Source organism: Triticum dicoccoides, chromosome 7B, assembly GCF_002162155.2.
Source record: "Triticum dicoccoides isolate Atlit2015 ecotype Zavitan chromosome 7B, WEW_v2.0, whole genome shotgun sequence".
NCBI classification, from domain to species: domain Eukaryota; kingdom Viridiplantae; phylum Streptophyta; class Magnoliopsida; order Poales; family Poaceae; genus Triticum; species Triticum dicoccoides.
Window position 1 is genome coordinate 141,184,396 of NC_041393.1, and position 22,082 is coordinate 141,206,477.

Sequence of the window (22,082 nt, forward strand, 5' to 3'; positions counted from 1 at the left end):
TCAAAGCATATGATTTTATGCAGACTTTTGGAAAGGCCTGTATTTACAACAAAGTGAGTGGGAGCTCTGTAGCATCTCTAATATTATATGTGGATGACATATTATTGATTGGAAATGATATAGAAATTCTGGACAGCATGAAAGGATACTTGAATAAGAGTTTTTCCAAAGAAAGACCTCGGTGAAGCTGCTTACACATTGAGCATCAAGATCTATATTGATAGGTCAAAATGCTTGATAAGATTTTTCAATGAGTACATACCTTGATAAATTTTTGAAATAGTTCAAAATGGAACAGTCAAAGAAGGAGTTCTTGCCTGTGTTGCAAGGTGTGAAGTTGAGTAAGACTCAAGACCCGACCATGGCAAAAATAGAAAGAGAATGAAAAGTCATTCCCTATGCCTCAGTCATAGGTTCTATAAAGTATGCTATGCTGTGAACCAGACATATTATATACCTTGCTCTGAGTTTTGCAAAGGAATACAATTTTGATCTAAGAGTAGATCACTGGACATTGGTCAAAATTATCCTTAGTGGAATAAGGATATATTTCTCGATTATGGAGGTGAAAAAAAGGTTTGTCGTAAAGGGTTACGTTGATGTAAATTTTGGCACTGGTCCAGATGACTTTAAGTCTTAATCTGGATACATATTGAAAGTGGGAGCAATTAGCTAGAGTAGCTCCGTGCAGAGCATTGTAGACATAGAATATTTGCAAAATACATACGGCTCTGAATGTGAGAGACCCGTTGACTAAACTTCTCTTACGAGCAAAACATGATCACACCTTAGTACTCTTTGGGTGTTAATCACATAGCGATGTGAACTAGATTATTGACTCTAGTAAACCCTTTGGGTGTTGATCACATGACGATGTGAACTATGGGTGTTAATCATATACAGATATTAATATTGGTGTTAAATCACATGGCGATGTGAACTAGATTATTGACTCTAGTGCAAGTGGGAGACTAAAGGAAATATGCCCTAGAGGCAATAATAAAATTATTATTTATTTCCTTATTTCATGATAAAATGTTTATTATTCATGCTAGAATTGTATTAACCAGAAACATAATACATGTGTGAATATATAGACAAACATAACGTCACTAGTATGCCTCTACTTGACTAGCTCATTAATCAAAGATGGTTATGTTTCCTAACCATAGAAATGTGTTGTCATTTGATTAACGGGATCACATCATTAGGAGAATGATGTGATTGACATGACCCATTCCGTTAGCCTAGCACTTGATCGTTTAGTATGTTGCTATTGCTTTCTTCATGACTTATACATGTTCCTGTAACTATGAGATTATGCAACTCCCGTTTACCGGAGGAACACTTTGGGTGCTACCAAACGTCACAACGTAACTGGATGATTATAAAGGAGTACTACAGGTGTCTCCAAAGGTACATGTTGGGTTGGCGTATTCCGAGATTAGGTTTTGTCACTCCGATTGTCACAGAGGTATCTCTGGGCCCTCTCGGTAATGCACATCACCATAAGCCTTGCAAGCAATGTAGCTAATGAGTTAGTTACGGAATTATGCATTACGTAACGAGTAAAGAGACTTGCCAGTAACGAGATTGAACTAGGTATTGGATATCGATGATTGAATCTCGGGCAAGTAACATACCGATGACAAAGGGAACAACGTATGTTGTTATGCGGTTTGACCGATAAAGATCTTCGTAGAATATGTAGGAACCAATATGGGCATCCAGGTTCCGCTATTGGTTATTGACCAAGAATAGTTCTAGGTCATGTCTACATAGTTCTCGAACCCGTAGGGTCCGCACGCTTAACGTTACGATGACAGTTTTATTATGAGTTTATAAGTTTCGATGTACCGAAGTTTGTTCGGAGTCCCAGATGTGATCACGGACATGACGAGGAGTCTCGAAATGGTCGAGACATAAAGATTGATATATTGTACGACTATATTCGGACACCAGAATTGTTCCGGGTGTTTTCGGAGAAAACCGGAGTGTCGGAGGGTTACCGGAAGCCCCCCGGGAGAAGTAATGGGCCTTATGGGCCTTAGTGGAGAGAGAGAGAGAGGGGGCAGCCAGCATGGGCCGCGCGCCCCCTCTCCCTCTGGTCCGAATTGGACTAGGAGAGGGGGGGGGGGCGCCCCCCTCTTTCCCTCTCCCTCTTCCCCTTCCTTTCCCCCTCCTAGTAGGAGTAGGAAAGAGGGAGTCCTACTCCTACTAGGAGGAGGACTCCTCCTCCTTGGCGCGCCCACAAGGGCCGGCCGGCCTCCCCCCTTGCTCCTTTATATACGGGGGCAGGGGGGCACCCTAGGACACACAAATTGATCTACGTGATCGTTCCTTAGCCGTGTGCGGTGCTCCCCTCCACCATATTCCACCTCGGTCATATCGTCGCGGAGTTTAGGCGAAGCCCTGCGCCGGTAGAACATCATCATCGTCACCACGCCATCGCGCTGACGGAACTCATCCCCGACACTTTGCTGGATCGGAGTCCGGGGATCGTCATCGAGCTGAACGTGTGCTGAACTCGGAGGTGCCGTACGTTCAGTACTTGGATCGGTCGGATCATGAAGACGTACGACTACATCAACCGCGTTGTCATAACGCTTCCGCTTACGGTCTACGAGGGTACGTGGACACACTCTCCCCTCTCGTTGCTATGCATCACCATGATCTTGCATGTGCGTAGGAATTTTTTTGAAATTACTACGTTCCCCAACACCAACGCGCCGACTATATGTGCCGGCGTGGCTGCCTGGCCCCCCTATTTTTTTGCATGATTGCATAGTTCAAAATAAAATCGTTTTGGACTGAATAAAATAACATAGTTTATTACAAGCCAAATGAAATGGAGCCACGGAACAATGGCCACTGGCTGTTGAGGTGGTGATGGACCAACACGGCAGCCAATATCTCCTCCTCGAACAGCTTGCGGGCGTCGGCGAAGGAAACAGACGACGAAGTGAGTCACGACGCGCACGGACCAGCTAGCTGTCCTGCCGGCGTCTGACGAGCGTGCCGGCCACCAACGAGCGGCGAGGCGGCTTCTTGGTCGGGGTTGGATGTGTGGTGGGGGGGTGCGGGTGGTGGGAAGCAGTCGGCTCCCCAACGGCAAAGACGGCGGTGGCGGGCGACGTGGGAGCGGGCGACGTAGTTGGGCGGATGTGGAGGCCCCGGCAGCTGACAGAGTCGCCGGCAAAAATGGGCGACGGCGTCGGCGACGAAGGAGGAGGGCGAGGGTTGCTGTTGGATGGAGGAGGGCGATGTGACACAGACCAGCAGGCCCGGGGGAGGAGAGGCCGAACTTGCGCCCGTTCGTCGCGTGTCCGCGCCGACACAAATCGGACTCAAAAATAGGCTGGAAATGGGTCGCCCACGGACGAAAAGCGGACACTCATCCATTTAGGTCGACACGTTGGGCCACTTTTTATGTCCGCGCCGACCTAAACAAACGTCGCCGAATGAAATGGGTCGTCCCGTCGGAGTTACTCTTAGTGCTACAAGAGTAACACACGCTTCGAGTTTCACGTAACCGCGCCCCTACTGAAACGTTCAAGGGAATCGCTGAAGGCAGCAGTCCAGGGTAGCTAGCTACCCGTAGCAGCTACTGCCCAGTGTACAGCTACACAGCACCAGGTGGCAGGCAGCGCTCGCACACGCTTGCCACCGCGTCTCCCGCAGCAGTCCAAGAGGGGTGTTAGTGTTAGTGTTGGCGCAGGATCTCCTGCTGTGCAGAAGGGCCAAAGGACACGCGGAATTGTTTTCACTGTGCTCACAGGACCTTGACGTCTCAATAAGACCCGGAAGTCCAAGCATGCATTCCCATTCCTTGGTGTTGGATGGTAGGACGAGCGTTGGCACAGTGCATGGAGCGGACTTCAAGCGCGCCGTGTTGTCCCAGTCGAAAGCAATGCAGGAGTAGCATCGACCGGAACCTTGAACGAGTCGGAGAAGAAATGCAGTGCACCGCCATGCATGGTGCCTGCCGTCCCTCCCATGCTCTGTTTCCTGAAAACCGGATGGGTGCTGGTTGACCCGAGGTCGGCATGGGCGGCCGTGGTATGTACGGGCTGCCCATGAAACTGCATTTGCCATTTGGTATCGTGACAAGTACGTAGGAGGTGCAATGAAGAGGAATAATGAGCCTCAAGTCTCGTTCTTTTTTAGGAGCGGCTCGTCGCTGGCATATATAGAAGGCCGGAGCTGCCGTTAAAGGCAGTGACATCAATTAGTTTACACAACCTAAAGTTTGCCTCACTTGTAGTAGTAATTTTGGGGCCTGAAATAGAAGGCCATGGCAAGCCGTTAAAGGCGGCGACGTACGCCGCCTGTGGCGTTGGCGATCTACAGCCCGTCGGTGCCGGACGGGGAACGTCGGTTGGTAAGCCCACGTGCATGGTGATGACTGCTTTTGCTTGGCCAGCACGAGATGCACCGTACTATTAAGTGCAACGTGCCAACGTTTTTCTGGTCTAATTTCGGTGGTATCCACATCTGTCCATCCGTATATCTACCCTTGAGGTACTGCTACGTTACGGTGAACGATTCTCCTGAGCTCATTTGAGCTCGAGGTGATCAGTAAATTTTTAAAAAAAATCAAAAAATTCTATAAAAAATTTGATGTAAACTTCGACAAATGTTCTCGGTGCTCAAAAATTTTCATTCCGAAAGAACATTCGTGGAAATCATGGGGAAAAAACAGCACTCCAAAGTGTTTTAAAAAATACCATACTTTGAGTGTTGATTTTTTTACCACGACTTTAACGAATGTTATTTTGGGATGATAATTTTCAAACATTGAGAACATTTGTCAAAGTTTGCTCCCAAAAAAAATTCAGAATTTTTCAAAAAAAATCTATTTTTCTTATTTACTGTTCATTAGGGAGCATATGAGCTCGAGACTAGATACTCCGCGTCCACCAGAGCAACCGTTTTCGGGGTCTGACTTTGATGGAATTCACATCTGTCCATACGCATATCTATACTCCAGGCATTGTGAAACTGCGGTGGACGGTTGATTAACAATCTTTCTCCAACAAAGTTAGATGACCTACATGGGTTCTCTTATGTCCCTCCATCTATCCTTCCGAAGAGAAGTTTGTTTGGGTTCAAACTTTGATTCTAATAGGATGGGGTGCACATACTAATGTGCCTTGAATGATCCACATCTTTGGGTCATACGCCGGTAAGCACACTGAACTATCGATGTAGCTAAGAGCCCTCATGACCCAAGCATAACGATGGACTCTCCAGTATTGAGCTAATAGCCCGTCACATAACCCTTTCCTGTCAGTGCCACCCGCTGTACTCTTTTTTCCATATTTGGCATGAGTTTCTACAATAAAAATCTTCCGTTCATTTGATTTACACAGGGCCAGCCGTCTATCCATCGTCTTTGGCAATAAGTTACATCGACATCTCCATATTTGGGCAAGACTACAAACAAATAAAAAAAACTATGTATTGCTCCAAATTTTGGTGATAAACATTCAAACATCGAGCATTTATTTTTTTTAAATAAATTTGACTAAGCTTGTGAAATGATCTATGAGCACATTCAAAATTTCATGATGGACTTTTATCAAAATATGTACATATTTTCAAGATTTTTAATCCACCAAACTTTTGCAAGAAATGGATGAAGTCAACAATGATTCTTCATTCTTTGTGGAAATCAGGAGTAATTCAACTTTCAACTTTTATTTCGGGTAGATGGGAAAAAAGGGCAAATGAATGTGGCTTCCCTTAGCCCCACATCTCACCGGCAAAACTAGAGGACGGTGGTAGAGGATGGTTATGGTGTGACAGAAGGGCTTGTTGCATAGACACCAGCCATGTAGGGATCCTGGGCCATATGAATTTGCAGCTAATATCAGAACATTAAACCGTGGCATCTCTCTGTTCGTGTTGTTAAACCCACTAGATAAAGCCATCCTAGGGGAGAGTTGACCGGTTTCCATCTTGCAAAAGGGGGAAGGAAATGGTAGCAGCAAGTGGTTCAGAGGATGGAGATGTCTCTATAGAAATGGGGTCAGCTAGCCCAATGACTTCATGAAACCCCGGATCTCAATAAATTAACACTATTCATTATTCTTACGTGAACATTGAACCCAGTGTGATAGAAATAACACCATCGGATTTATTTTCTAGTCTCGACCATGTTAAGAGTGATGTAATGGTGTGCTTGTTTGGTGCTCACCGACTACATGTGGAGCACAAGGAGCGGCGCCTGATGATGGAAAATTGCCAGGACCCCAGACCCCAATCATTAGTCAACTTGAATAAAATCATCACAAGTGATATTAAATAGATTTACACATAAAAAAGATAGCCACAACTTGAGTTGTGCACAAACAGTAATCATAGTTGATTTGATCTAGAGTCTTGTAGCAAAAATACATACGGAAGATACATTAAGCCTAGCAGTATGCCAAACCCTTAGGCCCTGTTTGGATCAGCGTTTCCGTTCTAAATACATCCGTAAAATATACAGGCCTCGGTCTGTCGTTTCATTTCCGCGTGTAAATTGCTCATCAGTCGGTAAGTTACACGTGTAAACAAAACAGCCCCGTATTATTTTACATCCAATCCAAGCGCGCCCTTAGGTGACCGACTATAGGTCACACCTTAGCCCTCATAGTCATTATCAATGTACTCACCAGTGGCTACTTGAGCTAGCTAAGTTTAACAATCCATATCAATACATTGATAAGGAATCCTATTCCTCGTGTAAGGCTAGGAAAGTCGGGTGCTCATGTTTCCCACTTGCTCCCCAAACCACGTTGTCGCCCAAACATAGAGGTCGTGTGCAACTGCCCCGAACCGCGTTGGCAAACTATAGCAAGTCGACCGATTACATTTTTGTGTCCTACAACGGTTTTCTCAAGAAAAAACACATAGTAGAAATGTTTTTAAAAATCATAGAACTAGAAATGTGGATTTTATTAGAAACTTTTGAACAATTTTTTTAATGATTCTGCTCATTTTTGACATAGACACCTTTTCAAGAAAGAGAACATTTTTTATGCCTTTGAGTTCTTTTGAAAAACTGAATATGTTCAAAAGTTTTGTGGGTATTTTTTTCTAAACACGAATATTTAAAACCAAATTAAAATTATATAAACTCTTACCTTTTAAAAAATTGTGAACATTTTTTTAAAAAATTCAGTGTTTTGAAAGTTTTTGGAAGATTTTTTGGAAAGGAAAATACATAAAAGGAAAACAAAAGCAAAAAAGAAAAAGGAAATAGAAGATGAAAAAAGGAAATGAGAAACTGGTGAAAATCGCTAGAGAAAAACATAGGAAAGAAACCCTGAAACAATACCTTCCAGAAGTTTTGTAGGAAAATGTGAACTAAATCGGAATCATATGTAGCGGTAATTACTCCCTGTTCTCCGAGAGGTCCTCCTAGGAAAGACGTAGCCGCCAACTGTTGGGGAACGTAGTAATTTCAAAAAAATTCCTACGCACACGCAAGATCATGGTGATGCATAGCAACGAGAGGGGAGAGTGTTGTCCACGTACCCTCGTAAACCGAAAGCGGAAGCGTTAGAACAACGCGGTTGATGTAGTCGTACGTCTTCACGGCCCCCAAACAAGCACCGAAACTACGGCACCTCTGAGTTCTAGCACACGTTCAGCTCGATGACGTTCCCCGTACTCCGATCCAGCAGAATGTCGGGGAAGAGTTTCGTCAGCATGACGGCATGGTGACGATCTTGATGTTCTACCGTCGCAGGGCTTCACCTAAGCACCGCTACAATATTATCGAGGACTATGGTAGAGGGGGGCACCGCACACGGCTAAGAGATCAAGAGATCAATTGTTGTGTCTATGGGGTGCCCCCCTGCCCCCGTATATAAAGGAGCAAGGGGGGAGGCGGCCGGCCTAGGAGAAGGGCGCGCCAAGGGGGGAGTCCTACTCCCATCGGGAGTAGGACTCCTCCTTCCCTTGTTGGAGTAGGAGAGAAGGAAAGAGGGGGAGAGGAAGAAGGAAAAGGGGGCTGCACCCCTTGTCCAATTCGGACCAGAGGGGGGCTGCGCGCCTCCTTCCTTTTGGCCTCTCTCCTCTATTTCCGTATGGCCCAATAAGGCCCATATACTCCCCAGCGAATTCCCGTAACTCTCCTGTACTCCGAAAAATACCTGAATCACTCGGAACCATTCTGAAGTCCGAATATAGTCGTCCAATATATCGATCTTTACGTCTCGACCATTTCGAGACTCCTCGTCATTCCCCGATCTCATCCGGGACTCCGAACTCCTTCGGTATATCAAAACACATAAACTCATAATATAACCGTCATCGAACTTTAAGTGTGCGGACCCTACGGGTTCGAGAACTATGTAGACATGACCGAGACACATTTCCGGTCAATAACCAATAGCGGAACCTGGATGCTCATATTGGCTCGCACATATTCTACGAAGATCTTTATCGGTCAAACCGCATAACAACATACGTTGTTCCCTTTGTCATCGGTATGTTACTTGCCCGAGATTCGATCGTCGGTATCTCAATACCTAGTTCAATCTCATTACCGACAAGTCTCTTTACTCGTTATGTAATGCATCATCCCGCAACTAACTCATTAGCTATATTGCTTGCAAGGCTTATAGTGATGTGCATTACCGAGAGGGCCCAGAGATACCTCTCCGACAATCGGAGTGACAAATCCTAATCTCGAAATACGCCAACTCAACATGTACCTTCGAAGACACCTTTAGAGCTCCTTTATAATCACCCAGTTACGTTGTGACGTTTGGTAGCACACAAAGTGTTCCTCCGGTAAACGGGAGTGGCATAAGCTCATAGTCATAGGAACATGTATAAGTCATGAAGAAAGCAATAACAACATACTAAACGATCAAGTGCTAAGCTAACGGAATGGGTCAAGTCAATCACATCATTCTTCTAATGATGTGATCCCACTGATCAAATGATAACATATATCCATGGTTAGGAAACTCAACCATCTTCGATCAATGAGCTATTCAAGTAGAGGCATACTAGTGACACTATGTTTTTCTATGTATTCACACATGTATTATGTTTCCGGTTAATACAATTTTAGCATGAATAATAAACCTTTATCATGAAATAAGGAAATAAATAATAACTTTATTATTGTCTCTAGGGCATATTTCCTTCAGTCTCCCACTTGCACTAGAGTCAATAATCTAGTTCACATGACCATGTGATTTAACACTAACATTCACATCTGTATGTGATTAACACCCATAGTTCACATCGTCATGTGACCAGCGCCCAAAGGGTTTACTAGAGTCAATAATCTAGTTCACATTGCTATGTGATTAACACCCAAAGAGTACTAAGGTGTGATCATGTTTTGTTCGTGAGAGAAGTTTAGTCAACGGGTCTGTCACATTCAGAGCCGTATGTATTTTGCAAAAATTCTATGTCTACAATGCTCTGCATGGAGCTACTCTAGCTAACTATTCCCACTTTCAATATGTATCCAGATTGGGACTTAGAGTCATCTGGATCGGTGTAAAAGCTTGTACCGATGTAACTCTTTACGATGAAATATTTTATCACCTCCATAATCGAGAAACATCTCCTTAGTCCTCACTAAGGATATTCTTGACCGCTGTCCAGTGATCTACTCTTAGATCAAAATTGTATTCCTTTGCCAAGCTCAGAGCAAGGTATACAATAGGTCTGGTACACATCATAGCATACTTTATTGAACCTATGACTGAGACATAGGGAATGACTTTTCATTCTCTTTCTATTTTCTGCCATGGTCGGGTTTTGAGTCTTACTCAACTTCACACCTTGCAACACAGGCAAGAACTCCTTCTTTGACTGTTCCATTTTGAATCACTTCAAAATCTTACCAAGGTATGTACTCATTGAAAAAATCTTATCAAGTGTCTTGATCTACCTCTATAGATCTTGATGCTCATTGTGTAAGCAGCTTCACTGAGCTCTTTCTTTGAAAAACTCCTTTAAAACACTCCTTTATGCTTTCTAGAAAATTCTACATTATTTCCGATCAATAATATGTCATTCACATATACTTATCAGAAAAGCTGTAGTGCTCCCACTCACTTTCTTGTAAATACAGGCCTTTCAAAAAGTCTGTATAAAACCATATGCTTTGATCAACTCATCAAAGCGTATATTCCAACTCCGAGATGCTTGCACCAGTCCATTGATAGATCGCTAGAGCTTGCACATTTTGTTAGTACCTTTAGGATTGACAAAACCTTCTGGTTGCATCATATACAATTCGTCTTTAAAAAATCCATTAAGGAATGCAGTTTTGACATCCATTTGCCAGATTTCATAAAATGTGGCAATTGATAACATGATTCGGACAGACTTAAGCATCAATACGAGTGAGAAAATCTCATCGTATTCAATACCTTGAACTTGTCGAAAACCTTTCGCAACAAGTCGAGCTTAGTAGATAGTAACACTACTATCAGTGTCCGTCTTCCTCTTGAAGATCCATTTATTTAACATGGCTTGCTGATCATCGAGCAAGTCAACCAAAGTCCATACTTTGTTCTCATACATGGATCCTATCTCAGATTTATGGCCTCAAGCCATTTCGCGGAATATGGGCTCATCATCGCTTCTTCATAGTTCGTAGGTTCATCATGGTCTAGTAACATGACTTCCAGAACTGGATTACCGTACCACTCTGGTGCGGATCTTATTCTGGAAGACTTACGAGGTTTGGTAGCAACTTGATCTGAAGTTTCATGATCATCATCATTAACTTCCTCACTAATTGGTGTAGGAATCACTGGAACTGATTCCTGTAATGAACTACTTTCCAATAAGGGAGAAGGTACAATTACCTCATCAAGTTCTACTTTCCTCCCACTCACTTCTTTCGAGAGAAACTTCTTCTCTAGAAAGGATCCATTCTTAGCAACGAATCTTGCTTTCGGATCTGTGATAGAAGGTGTACCCAACAATTTCCTTTGGGTATCCTATGAAGACACATTTCTCCGATTTGGGTTCGAGCTTATAAGGTTGAAAATTTTCACATAAGCATCGTAGCCCCAAACTTTTATGAAACGACAACTTTGGTTTCTTGCCAAAGCACAGTTCATAAGGCGTCGTCTCAACGGATTTTGATGGTGCCCTATTTAAAGTGAATGCAGCTGTCTCTAATGCATAACCCCAAAACGATGGTGGTAAATCGGTAAGCGACATCATAGATTGCACTACATCCAATAAAGTACGGTTATGACGTTCGGACACACCATTAAGCTGTGGTGTTCCAGGTGGCATGAGTTTGTGAAACTATTCCACATTGTTTTAATTGAAGACCAAACTCGCAACTCAAATATTTGTCTCCGCGATCAAATCGCAGAAACTTTATTTTCTTGTTACGATGATTCTCCACTTCACTCTGAAATTCTTTGAACTTTTCAAATGTTTCAGACTTGTGCTTCATTAAGTAGATATACTAATATCTGCTCAAATCATCTTGTGAAGATTAGAAAATAATGATACCCGCCACGAGCATCAACACTCATTGGACTGCATACATCGGTATGTATTATTTCCAACAAGTCAGTAGCTCGTTCCATTGTTCCGAAGAACGGAGTTTTAGTCATCTTGCCCAAAAGGCACGGTTCGCAAGCATCAAATGATTCATAACCAAGTGATTCCGAAAATCCATCTTTATGGAGTCTCTTCATGCGCTTTACACCGATATGACCCAAACGGCAGTGCCACAAATAAGTTACACTATCATTATTAACTTTGCATCTTTTGGCATCAATATTATGAATATGTGTATCACTACGATCGAGATCCAACAAACTATTTTCATTGGGTGTATGACCATCAAAGGTTTTATTCATGTAAACAGAACAACAATTATTCTCTATTTTTAAATGAATAACCGTATTGCAATAAACATGATCAAATCATATTCATGCTCAACGCAAACGCCAAATAACATTTATTTAGGTTCAACACTAATCCCGAAAGTATAGGGAGTGTGCGATGATGATCATATCAATCTTGGAACCACTTCCAACACACATCGGCACTTCACCCTCAACTAGTTTCTGTTTATTCTGTAACTCATGTTTCGAGTTACTACAACCGAACAAGTATAAAATACTCAGGGGCTACTATAAACACTAGTAAGGCACACATCAATAACCTGTATATCAAATATACCCTTGTTTAATTTTCCATCCTTCTTATCCACCAAATATTCAGGGTATTTCCGCTTCAAGTGACCATTTCCTTTGCAGTGTAAGCACTCAGTTTCAGATTTTGGTCCAGTTTTGGGCTTCTTCGCGGGAGTGACAACTTGCTTGCCATTCTACTTGAAGTTTCCCTTTCTTTCCCTTTGCCTTTTTCTTGAAACTAGTGATCTTGTCTATCATCAACACTTGATGTTCTTTCTTGATTTCTACCTTCGTCGATTTCAACATCACGAAGAGCTCGAGAATCGTTTTCGTCATCCCTTGCGTACTATAGATCATCACGAAGTTCTAGTAACTTGGTGATGGTGACTAGAGAACTCTGTCAATCACTATCTTATCTGGAAGATTAACTCCCACTTGATTCAAGTGATTGTAGTACTCAGACAATCTAAGCACTTGCTCACTAGTTGAGCAATTCTCCTCCATCTTTTAGGCGAAGTATTTGTCAGAGGTCTCATACCTCTTGACACGGGCATGAGTCTGAAATATCAATTTCATCTCATGGAATATCTCATATGTTCCATGATGTTTCAAAAATGTTTTTGTAGTCCCGGTTCTAAGCCATAAAGCATGGTGCACAAAACTATCAAGTAGTCATCATATTGAGCTAGCCAAACATTCATAACGTCTGCATCTGGTCCTGCAATAGGTCTGTCACCTAGCGGTGCATCAAGGACATAATTCTTCTGTGCAGCAATGAGGATAAACCTCAGATCACGGACCAAGTCCGCATCATTGCTACTAACATATTTCAACATAGTTTTTCTCTAGGAACATATAAAAAACATAGGGAAGCTATAACGCGAGCAATTGATCAACACAAATTGCAAAATACTACCAGGACTAAGTTCATGATAAATTAAAGTTCAATTAATCATATTACTAAAGAACTCCCACTTAGATAGACATCCCTTTAATCATCTAAGTGATCACGTGATCCAAATCAACTAAATCATGTCCGATCATCACGTGAGTTGGAGTAGTTTTCAATGGTGAACATCACTATGTTGATCATATCTACTATATGATTCACGCTCGACCTTTCGTTCTTAGTGTTCCGAGGCCATATCTGTATATGCTAGGCTCGTCAAGCTTAACCTGAGTATTCCGCATGTGCAACTGTTTTGCACCCGTTGTATTTGAACGTAGAGCCTATCACACCCGATCATCACGTGGTGTCTCGGCACGAAGAACTTTCGCAATGGTGCATACTCAGGGAGAACACTTATACCTTGAAATTTAGTGAGAGATCATCTTATAATGCTACCGTCAATCAAAGCAAAATAAGATGCATAAAGGATAAACATCACATGCAATTAATATAAGTGATATGATATGGCCATCATCATCTTGTGCTTGTGATCTCCATATCCGAAGCACCGTCATGATCACCATCATCACCGGCGCGACACCTTGATCTCCATCGTAGCATCGTTGTCGTTTCGCCACCTATTGCTTCTACGACTATCGCTACCGCTTAGTGATAAAGTAAAGCAATTACAGGGTGATTGCATTGCATACAATAAAGTGACAACCATATGGCTCCTGCCAGTTGCCGATAACTCGGTTACAAAACATGATCATCTCATACAATAAAATATAGCATCACGTCTTGACCATATCACATCACAACATGCCCTGCAAAAACAAGTTAGACATCCTCTACTTTGTTGTTGCAAGTTTTACATGGCTGCTACGGGCTGAACAAGAACCGTTCTTACCTACGCATCAAAACCACAACGATAGTTTGTCAAGTTAGTGTTGTTTTAACCTTCTCAAGGACCGAGCGTAGCCACACTCGGTTCAACTAAAGTTGGAGAAACTGACACCCGCTAGCTGATAACCCACAAGTATAGGGGATCGCAACAGCTTTCGAGGGTAGAGTATTCAACCCAAATTTATTGATTTGACACAAGGGGAGCCAAAGAATATTCTTGAGTATTAGCAGTTGAGTTGTCAATTCAACCATACCTGGATAACTTAATATCTGCAGCAAAGTATTTAGTAGCAAAAGTGGTATGATAATAAAGATAACGGTAGCAAAAGTAAAGATAAATGTTTTTGGGGTTTTGTAGTAGTTGTAACAGTAGCAACGGAAAAGTAAATAAGCGAAGAACAATATGTGAAAAGCTCGTAGGCAATGGATCAGTGATGGCTAATTATGCCGGATGCGATTCCTCATGCAATAGTTATAACATAGGGTGATATAGAACTAGCTCCAATTCATCAATATAATGTAGGCATGTATTCCGTAAATAGTCATACGTGCTTATGGAAAAGAACTTGCATGCCATCTTTTGTCCTACCCTCCCGTGTTCAGCGGGGTCCTAGCGGAAACTAAGGGATATTAAGGCCTCCTTTTAATAGAGAACTGGAACAAAGCATTAGTACATAGTGAATACATGAACTCCTCAAACTACGGTCATCACCGAGAAGTGTCCTGATTATTGTCACTTCGGGGTTGTCGGATCATAACACATAATAGGTAACTATAGACTTGCAAGATAGGATCAAGAACACACATATATTCATGAAAACATAATAGGTTCAGATCTGAAATCATGGCACTCGGGCCCTAGTGACAAGCATTAAGCATAGCAAAGTCATAGCAACATCAATCTCAGAACATAGTGGATACTAGGGATCAAATCCTAACAAAACTAACTTGATTACATGGTAAATCTCATCCAAACCATCACCGTCCAGCAAGCCTACGATGGAATTACTCACGCACGGCGGTGAGCATCATGAAATTGGTGATGGAGGATGGTTGATGATGACGACGGCGACGGATCCCCCTCTCCGAAGCCCCGAACGGACTCCAGATCAGCCCTCCCGAGAGAGATTAGGGCTTGGCAGCGGCTCCGTGTCATAAAACATGATGGAACATTCTCTCTGATTTTTTTTCTCCCCGAACGTGAATATATGGAGTTGGAGTTGAGGTCGGTGGAGGTCCAGGGGGCCCATGAGACAGGAGGCCACGCCCTAGGGGGGCGCGCCCCCTGTCTCGTGGACAGGCTGCAGGCCCCCTGGCATTAATTCTTTCGCCAAAAATTCTTATTAATTCCAAAAAGTGCATCCGTGGATTTCCAGGACATTCCGAGAACTTTTCTTTTCTACACATAAAACAACATCATGGTAGTTCTGCTGAAAACAACGTCAGTCCGGGTTAGTTTCATTCAAATCATGCAAGTTAGAGTCCAAAACAAGGGCAAAAGTGTTTGGAAAAGTAGATACGTTGGAGACGTATCAACTCCCCCAAGCTTAAACATTTGCTTGTCCTCAAGCAATTCAGTTGATAAACTGAAAGTGATAAAGAAAAACTTTTACAAATTCTGTTTGCTCTTGTTGTTGTAACATGAAAAGCCAGCATTCAGGTTTCAGCAAATATTATGAACTAACCATACTCACAATAACACATAGGTCTCACAATTACTCATATCAATAGCATAATCAGCTAGCGAGCCATAATAATAAAACTCGTATGACAACACTTTCTCAAAATAATCATAACATGATATAACAAAACGGTATCTCGCTAGCCCTTTCTGAGACCGTAAAACATAAATGCAGAGCACCTTTAAAGATCAAAGACTGACTAAACATTGTAATTCATGGTAAAAGAGATCCAGTCAAGTCATACCCAATATAAACCAATAATAATGAATGCAAATGACAGTGTGCTCTCCAGCGGGTGCTTTTAATAAGAAGGATGATGACTCAACATAAAAGTAAATAGATAGGCCCTTCGCAGAGGGAAGCAGGGATTTGTAGAGGTGCCGGAGCTCGATTTTCAAATAGAGATTGAATAACATTTTGAGAGGCATACTTTTGCTATCAACGCAACAAATATGAGATGGCTATATCTTCCATACTACATGCATTATAGGCATTTCCCAAACAGAATGGTAAAGGTTTATACTCCCCCAACCACCAACAAGCATCAATCCATGGCTTGCTCGAAACAACGAGTGCCTCCAACATAAAACAGCCCTGGGGGAGTTTTGTTTAATTATTTTGATTTGCTTTGATCTTTTTGGATCATGGGACTGGGCATCCAGGTTGCCGGCCCTTTCTCGTGAATGAGGAGCGGAGTCCACTCCTCGTGAGAATAACCCACCTAGCATGGAAGATATAGGCAGCCCTAGTTGTAACATGAGCTGCTCGAGCATACAAAACAGAATTTCATTTGAAGGTTTTGAGTTTGGCACATACAAATTTACTTGGAACGGCAGGTAAATACCGCATATAGGAAGGTATAGTGGACTCATATGGAACAACTTTGAGGTTTAAGGAGTTTGGATGCACAAGCAGTATTCCCGCTTAGTACAGGTGAAGGCTAGCAAAAGACTGGGAAGCGACCAACTGAGAGAGCGACAAAAGTCGTAAACATGCATTAAAATTAATTTACACCGAATACAAACATGAGTAGGATATAATCCACCATGAACATAAATATCATGAAGGCTATGTTGATTTGATTCAAATACATGCGTGAACATGTGCCAAGTCGAGTCACTCAATTCATTCAAAGGAGGATACCATCCCATCATATCACATCATAATCATTCTAATAGCATGTTGGCACGCAAGGTAAACCATTATAACTCATAACTAATCAAGCATGGCGCAAGCAACTATAATCTCTAAATGTCATTGCAAATATGTTCACTTCATAATAGCTGACTCAGGAATGATGAACTCCTCATATTTACAAAAACAAGAGAGGTCGAGTTCATACCAGCTTTTCTCATCCCAATAAGTCCATCATATATCGTCATTATTGCCTTTCACTTGCACGACCGAACGGTGTGTATAATAATAAGAGTGCACGTGCATTAGACTAAGCTAGAATCTGCAAGCATTCAACTCAAGAGAGAAGACAAGTAATATGGGCTCTAAGTTAAATAAACAATCATGCATATAAGAGCCACTAAGCATTTTCAATATGGTCTTCTCGACCCCCAAAAGAAATAAAAGAAAATAAAACTATTTACACGGGAAAGCTTCCAACAAGTAAAAGAAGAACAAGAAATTTTTTGGGTTTTCATTTTAATTTCTACTACAAGCATAGAATTTAAACTAACTAATTTTTTGGTTTTTCTTAAGTTTATCAAACACACAAGAAGAAAACTAGAAAAAGAAATTTAAACTAGCATGGATAATACAATGAAAAAGTATGAGCACCAACAACTAGTGTGTGAACATGAATGTAAAGTCGTTGAGAAATACGTACTCCCCCAAGCTTAGGCTTTTGGCCTAAGTTGGTCTAGTACCAAGGACCGCCACTACTCTCCCTGATGTATTGGGAGGTGTAATCAGGATACCACTGGCTAGTCATCTCCGGATCCCACTGGACAGATGATGCACGATAAGGGTCCAGTTCAGGTTCCGGCTCAGGTTCAAGTTCTGGAGTAAAAGCTTGGGCTAGATGGTTGTTCACCGCTTCCGGCGTGACAAGACGATTTTCTGCAAGCATATCAAACAACAGAGGCGCAGGCAAAATAATAATCTCAATGTGTTTCTTATTAAATCTAAGTTTATACAAGAGCATCTTTTCTTCATTGTCAACAATAAACTTGTGTGCTACCATGCTCTTGTAATCTAAAATATGAGGATGCAATTTTATCTCATCCTCCTCATGGTGCCTAATGGGTATCTGAAAATGTTCAGCAATACATGCAACATAGATACCTCCAAATATGGGGCCTTTTGTACGATTCAGGGCTAGCCGTTTAGCAACGACGGCACCCATACTAAAAGTGTTGTCTCCCAGCAAAGCATGTTGAATAATAATAATATCTGGAACGCTCAAATTTCCACTATTTCCACGACCAATCAAGCATCTACTAGCAAATATGGCAAAGTAGCGTAAAACAGGAAAGTGAATGCTAGAGACTTTTGCCTCAGAGCCCTTCTTTGGCTCTTCCACAACAATAGTTTTAACGAAGCCACCCACATCTTCACGATGGGGTTCCTCTAATTCTCCCTCATAAGGTATCCTACATACCGCACAAAAATGGCGTAAAGACATTTCTTTGAATTCATCATATAAATGAAATGATACTGCAGGCTGTGTTCTTAGGATAAAAATAAAAGTTTTGCACGAAAGTATTGGTAAGTAAGAGTTACTGATCGATTCGGTCGTTGATGAAACGGGTGAGGCCTGCAGTCTCGATTAAAGCATAAAAGTCTTCATGAATTCCGGCTTCTTTCAAGAAATCCTCGCATGGCCATTCACACGACCATACTTCCGCTAAGCGAGGAAGATTATACTTGGCTTTTTCCTTCTCTTTGTATTGTTTTTCCTTAGAGCTTTGGCTAGAAGAGCCTTTAAAGAGCCTCCTTAACATTTTCTGAAAATTTCTGAAATTTTAGTAACTTCAAAACAAAAGTGAATAAAACTAAACAAGATTGATAGCAACTACTCCTACAAGTGCCTAGAGCCTATATCATGCATTGGAATTGCTTGGGACCTCAAAAATTTAACATGCAAGCTCAAGAACATGGTCACCTATGCAGCAAAAAATTGCAATGAATAAAGCACTAGAACAAAAACTAATTGGACCAATGGAGGAGTCACATACCAAGAAACAATCTCCCAAAGCAGTTTTGTGAATGGAGCTTTGAGCTAAGAGATCGAAAATCGCAGCAAAACGAGCTAGAACTCGTGCTTGAGCTGGATGGGGATTTTTTTGGGTAGAAGATGAAGTGTGTGGCTGCTGGCATAAGTGGAGGGAGACACCAGGGGCCCACGAGACAGGGGGCACGCCCTACAGGGGGGGGCGCTCTCCTCTCTCATGGCCTGGTGCTTGCCCCTCCTGCAGTGTTTTCAGTGCCTAAAATCCTCAAATATTCCAGAAAAAATCATACTAAATTTGCAGGGCATTTGGAGCACTTTTATTTTTGGACTATTTTTAATGCACAGATAATTCAGAAAACAGACGGATAATACTATTTTTGCTATATTTATTCTAAATAACAGAAAGTAAAGAGAGGGTACAAAAGGTTGTGCCTTCTAGTTTCATCCATCTCGTGATCATCAAAATGAACCCACTAACAAGGTTGATCAAGTCTTGTTAACAAACTCATTCCGAATAACATGGAACCCGAGAAATTTCGAATAACACTGAGTTACCTCAACGGGGATATGAAAATCCCCAACAATAAGAATATCATACTTTTTCTTGACAGTAGGGAGAGGAAATTCAAAACCTCCAAAAATGATAGTTGGAACTTTTTCAATAGAATTGATGCTATGAACTTGAGATTGTTTCCTCGGAAAGTGTACCGTATGCTCATTACCATTAACATGAAAAGTGACATTGCCTTTGTTGCAATCAATAACAGCCCATGCAGTACTAAGAAAAGGTCTACCAAGGATAATAGGCATACTATCGTCCTCAGGAATATCAAGAATAACAAAGTCCGTTAAGATAGTGATATCTGCAACCACAACAGGCACATCCTCACAAATACCGACATGTATAGCAGTTGATTTATCAGCCATTTGCAAAGATATCTCAGTAGGTGTCAACTTCTTCAATTCAAGTCTACAATATAAAGAGAGAGGCATAACACTAACACCGGCTCCAAGATCACATAAAGCAGTTCTAACATAGTTTCTTTTAATGGAGCATGGTATAGTTGGAACACCCGGATCTCCAAGTTTCTTTGGTATTCCACCCTTAAAAGTGTAATTAGCAAGCATGGTGGAAATTTCAGCTTCCGGTATCTTTCTTTTATTTGTGATGATATCCTTCATATACTTAGCATAAGGATTTACTTTCAGCATATCAGTTAAGCACACACGTAAGAAAATAGGTCTAATCATTTCAGCAAAGCGCTCAAAATCCTCATCATCCTTTGACTTGGATGGTTTAGGAGGAAAGGGCATGGGTTTCTGAACCCATGATTCTCTTTCTTTACCGTGATTCCTAGCAACAAAATCCCTCTTATCATAACGTTGATTCTTTGATTGTGGGTTATCGAGATCAACAGCAGGTTCAATCTCTACATCATTGTTTTTGCTAGGTTGAGCATCAACATGAACATTATCATTAACATTATCACTAGGTTCATGTTCATCACCTGATTGAGTTTCAACATCAGAAATAGAAATATCATTGGGATTCTCAGGTGTGTCTACAGTAGGTTCACTAGAAGCATGCAAAGTTCTATCGTCTTTCTTTTTCTTCTTTTTAGAAGAACTAGGTGCCTCTAAATTATTTCTCTGAGAATCTTGCTCGATTCTCTTAGGGTGGCCTTTAGGATACAAAGGTTCCCGAGTCATTCTACCAGTTCTAGTAGCCACTCTAATAGCAAAGTCATTTTTATTATTTAATTCATCAAGCAAATCATTTTGAGCTTTAAGTACTTGCTGAGCTTGAGTAGCAACCATAGAAGCATATTTGCTAACACGGTGAAGTTCATCTTTAACTCTAGCTAGATTATCACCTACGCGTCCTATCTCGAAAGCGTTATTCTTTAACTCTCTACCAACATAAGCATTAAAACTTTCTTGTCTAGACATAAAGTCATCAAATTCATCTAAGCATGGGCTATGAAATTTAGTAGAGGGTATTTCAACTTTATCATATCTATAGAGAGAATTTACCTTTACTACCTGTGTCGGGTTATCAAGACAATATGGTTCTTCAGGCGGTATATTCAGACCATGTATTTCTTCAATAGGTGGTAAATTCTTAACATCTTCAGTTTTAATACCTTTTTCTTTCATTGATTTATTTTCCTCTTGCATATCTTCAGGACTGAGAAATAAAACACCTCTCTTCTTCAGAGTGGGTTTAGGAATAGGCTCAGGAGTTGGCTCAATTGGTTCAGGAATTGGCTCGGGAAGAGTCCAATTATTTTCATTAGTCAACATATTATTCAATAATATTTCAGCTTCGTCGACTGTTCTTTCCCTGAAAACACAACCAGCACAACTATCCAAGTAGTCCTTGGAAGCATCGGTTAGTCCATTATAAAAGATATCAAGTATTTCATTTTTCTTAAGAGGATGATCAGGCAAGGCATTGAGTAACCGGAGAAGCCTCGCCCAAGCTTGTGGGAGACTCTCTTCTTTGATTTGCACAAAATTATATATTTCTCGCAAGGCAGCTTGTGTCTTATGAGCAGGGAAATATTTAGCAGAGAAGTAATAAATCATATCATGGGGACTACGCACACAACCAGGAGCAAGAGAATTATACCAAGTCTTAGCATCACACTTTAATGAGAACGGAAATATCTTAAGGATATATAAATAGCGAGACTTCTCATCATGAGTAAATAGGGTGGCTATATCATTCAACTTGGTAAGATGTGCCACAACAGTTTCAGGTTCAAGGCCATAAAATGGCTCAGATTCAACTAAAGTAATAATATCAGGATCAACAGAGAATTCATAATCCTTATCAGTAACACAGATAGGTGAAGTAGCAAAAGCAGGATCGGGTTTCATTCTAGCATTAAGAGACTGCTGCTTCCATTTAGCTAATAATTTCTTAAGATCATTTCTATCATTGCAAGCAAGAATTTCCATAGCAGCTGCTTCATTCATAACATAACCCTTAGGAACAATAGGTAATACATAATCATTGGGGGAACCTTCATCATCACTATCATCAATAATAGATTCTTCAATATTTTCATTCCCCCTAACTCTAGCAAGTTGTTCATCAAGAAATTCACCTAATGGCAAAGTAGTATCACACACAGAAGTAGTTTCATCATGCATAGCAGAAGTGGCATCATCAATAACATGCGACATATCAAAATTCATAGCAATAGTAGGTTTAGGTGTCGCAAGCCTACTAATAACGAAAGGAGAATCTAGTGCAGAGCTAGATGGCAGTTCCTTACCTCCCCTCG